Below are 4,202 nucleotides of genomic sequence, written 5' to 3' on the forward strand. Positions count from 1 at the left end.
CAAAAGCCTAAGGATAATTACAAAATAGCTATAAAGAGAAAAATTATTAATGGGCCATTCTCAGGAATTAGTTTGAATGATGATGAATTTTGGTAGATGGAAGAAAGAAACTTCAGGTATTAGAACTGCTGCCTGTGAATTCTATGACACCTTAGTTTTCATTTTTGAAACTGCTTAATGAGGCAACAGATACAAAGTTTCAAGACATCAAACAGAGGAAGGTTGCATGCTGTTGGTGGGAATGTAAACTGGGAAAGCCACAATGGAAAACAGTATAGCGTTTCCTCCAAAAGTTAAAAATAGAACTACCGCATGCTCCAGGAATCCCACTTCTGGGTATATATCCAAAAGAATTTAGATCAGATTCATTGCACCATTATTCACAATAGCCAAGAGGTGGAAACAACCTAAATGTCCATTAGTAGATGAATGGACAAGAAAATGGGGTGTATGCATACAATGGAATGTTACTCAACATTTCAAAAAGAAGAAAATGCTACCATTTGTGATAACACGGATGGACCTGGAAGACATTACGATAAGTGAAGTACTGAATAGGACAGACACAGAAGGACAAATACTGCATGATTCCACTTATATGAGGAATCTAAAATCCATAGTCAAACTTACAGAAACAGAGAGTAGACTGATGGGTTGTGTAACCGAGCAGGGCACTATGAGACTTTCCCAGAATAGACCCCCTCCTATGTCCTCCGCCTGCCTTTTGGTTTGGGGAAGAACTTTAGTCGCCGAATAAAATTTAATCAGAGAAGTGAGAAAATGCAGAAAGAAAGGGAAACAGTCAAGCAAGACAAAGTAATAATTCTTTAGCCATGAAACAAAGTCAAGGACCTTTAGTTCTTCCCCAAGAACTATAGGTAATATTCTGAGCCATGTCCTCTGAGCTGTTTTACAGATACTGAAACCCACCCCCCAAGGTGAAAGAAGTTAACGGTATGCTGCCCACAAGCACGGAGACCCCAGACCGGCTGGAACCAGAAGTCTGATGATGCTGAGTCCCCATTACCTCACCATCAACCAGTCAGAAGAATGTCCACGAGCTGATCACGCCCTGCTCCTTGAGCACTGTAAGACTCCTCACTACCCGCTCCAGGGCAGGACACACAGTCTTGAGCACAGTAGCCTGCTGTGGCCCCCTTTGCCTGGCAAAGCAGTAAAGCTATTTCTTTCTACTCCACCCAAAACTGTCTCTGAGATTTAATCCTGCAACGGTGTACAGAGGCCAAATTTCAGTAACAGTTGCCAGGGGCTGGGAGGAGAGGGGAAAGGGAGAGCTACTGTTTAACAGGTATAACCTTTCAGATAGATATACAGAGAAATAAGTTCTAGCGATCTGCTGTCCAACACACTGCATATAGTTAACAGTATTGTATTGTGGACTGAAAATATTGTTAAAAGGGTAGATCTCATGTTTAGTGTTTGTAAGGACACTTTCTCTGGTAATGGAGCCAACAGCTGTCAGATTAAAAAAGCAACTAAAAAGACACTATGGATATCAAAAGCTGCATTTCCAATTGCTAAAATCAGGGAAAATAGCTCCCCCTCCAAACTGGTGTATTTTCAAATGTGAAAGTCCATTATGTTTGGCGATCAGGAATTTCAAAGTCAGAGTAAAGGCTGATGTGCCACTGCATTATAAACCACAGTCTCCTTGAACAGATTGTTTTGGTAGGATTATGCCTACAGACTGCAATTCAGGTGTTAGCAGGGGGCTGACTCCTGTCAAGAAAAAAAGAGCTTGAGCAGAAAGTCCGCCACTGTCACTGCAGTCTGTGCTAGTCGATGTCACCTTCACTTGAGGCACTGCAGTCACTGACGAAAAAAGTTTTGACCTCAAATTATTCTATTCCTAAATATAATTATTACCATAGGAGAAAAAAGTTTTGGTAGTTATTTAATATCTACGTTTTCTTGTGAAGTTTTTCGAGGTAAGGATGTTTTACTTGTAAATTTAAGCTACAACAAAAAATAGCTAAATTTAACTAAGTGCTTGCTCTGTGACAGACACTTTTCTGAATAGTCTATATGTACATTACTTCATTAACTGTTATTTTTTAATTTTTATTTCTTCCAGTTTTACTGAGATGTAACTGACATATATGGTACTATATAAGTTCAGTGTGTACAGCATAATGATTTGACTTCCATTTGTAACCACAGAACTAGCCCGAAACTGGCCCTATCCTGTTTCTAACAAGATACTGAACTGTTTCTCTGAGACAGCAGAACAACCGCAAGTCATGCAGCCGAAGCAGGCACAGACGAGAAAATTTTGACTTCAAACAACACACGGAACCCTTTCAGAAGGGAAGGGTCCATTGTCCAAGATCCCATGCTGAAGCCCCTTCCCCATACTTTACCATATATGGCCAGGTTCCAAAGCCTTCCAATCGAAACTTGCACCCCAGCGCTTCCAAATACCTATCCTCCCCTAACTCATAGAAGTTTGATGGAACCCCCCCATCAGAGAAGCTCATTAGAGCCGTGCCCTCCTGTCTCCTTGCTGGTTGACCTTGCAATAGAGCTTTTTCTTTTCTCAAAAGCAGATGCTATAGTATTGGCTTCTACGCACGTCGGAAAGCAAGCCCTTTGCTCGGTAACACGTACATCATGAAATGATTATCACAATAAGTTTACTGAACGTCTATTATATAGGTACAAAAATATTTTTCCTTGTGATGAGAATTCTTAGGATTTACTCTACTGACAACTTTCATATATAACATGCAACAGTGCTAATTATATTTATTATGTGGTGTTTCATTAACTTTTCATAACCCACAGGAGGTACTACTATTAGCATCATTTTACAGGGGACTAAACTGATCATAGGAGAAGTGAAGTAACTTGCCCGAAGTTACACAGTTAGTAGTAAACCAGGAACTGAATACCCATTACACAATCCCAAAATTGTAATTTTTCTAGAACAGCACACCACTTTGCCAAATAACTTTTTCACCACTATATATTGCTGATTTCATGTAATTAAGTGAATTTCTTTTGACAGTGGGATGAAAATAAGATTAGAAGGATCAAGAAACACTATCTAAAATATTGAGACTACTTTATGAAATATGTCCTAATCTTTATATATATTGGCTTGAGCTTGATTTGTATATTTATTTGTTGATTTTCCATCTTCTTCTAAAATATATAAGCCTTATAAAGAGAAAAAAACTGTTCTCCAAAGTATCTCCATCACTTAGAACACAGACTAGCACGTGGTAAATGTAAACTGTTTGACGAATGAATGACTTAATGATGAGACAACACATTTACTATTATTTCCTTAATTTTTTTCCTTCAGAAGTGTCTCTATTTATAGTTTTAAATTAATTTTTATTGAAAATAGTTGATGTACCTTAATTTGTATTTTAATTCACATTGTATATAACATTTAATACTTTTTTCCCTATCTCTACCAGATATTAGTATGCTATGAAAGTGCTTTAAATTTCATAAGCATTTCCTGAATCATAATAAAATGTTCAAAAACAGCACAGGTTTCTCAAAATTGTGAACTCTTCCCTCATCTGTCTGTTCCTGCTCTTATGTGCCCTTCCAGGAGCTCCACTTAGCAATTTTCAGAGTGAAGATCTGGAAATGGTGAAATTAATGAAAGCTAAGGGAGAACAAGAGACACGTGACATGATACTTGTTCTTACGAAATTGTGAAAACATGTAGTAAAAGCACAGAGTAGAAGCCTGTAGTAGTGAGTGGAGAAGTTTCTAGCGAGGGTCAAGTTTAGGCTATCCAGGAAACTATAAACAGATTGTGAGGAGACCACTAAAAGGGCTCCTTGAAAATGGACTTCCCATCTTTGGCTACATATATTGGTAAATCGGACAGGCAATGCTATTTAGGCAGAAGCAGCCCAGGTCCATCTGACACTCAACAGCTATTGTGAGAGAATGGCGATTCTTACCTTGTGACCTCTGAGGTTTTCCAGTCGGTGTATTTGTCATTATTTTTCTGTTACCAAACAGCTAAGAAGTTGGGAGGGTAAAGGAATGGCTCTCCCAGGCATTCAGCTGTAAGACATGAGGGAATATCTCCCAGGCTGCCAGCCCTGGTAACACAGGTGTTAAGAATTCATTTCTGGTGCCTGTAAAGCCTACATTCTGGGGAGGAGGGGGATGGGGAAACTCGTCAAGTGTCAGTAATTAGGGAACGCCATTGC

The 4,202-nt window shown here is 39.1% G+C and overlaps 1 long non-coding RNA gene across 1 annotated transcript; it reads left to right on the forward strand.

Moving 5' to 3' along the window:
• The first annotated feature begins 321 nt into the window (after positions 1–321).
• LOC113614650 (uncharacterized) lies at positions 322–3,518 on the forward strand. The gene is made up of 2 exons (XR_003430698.1): positions 322–1,088; positions 2,182–3,518. It is a non-coding gene; the product is annotated as an uncharacterized LOC113614650 (long non-coding RNA).
• The last annotated feature ends 684 nt before the right edge of the window (positions 3,519–4,202 follow it).

Source organism: Aethalodelphis obliquidens, unplaced genomic scaffold (assembly GCF_003676395.1).
Source record: "Aethalodelphis obliquidens isolate GAN/ISIS:26980383/991018 unplaced genomic scaffold, ASM367639v1 scaffold101, whole genome shotgun sequence".
Lineage (NCBI taxonomy): Eukaryota > Metazoa > Chordata > Mammalia > Artiodactyla > Delphinidae > Aethalodelphis > Aethalodelphis obliquidens.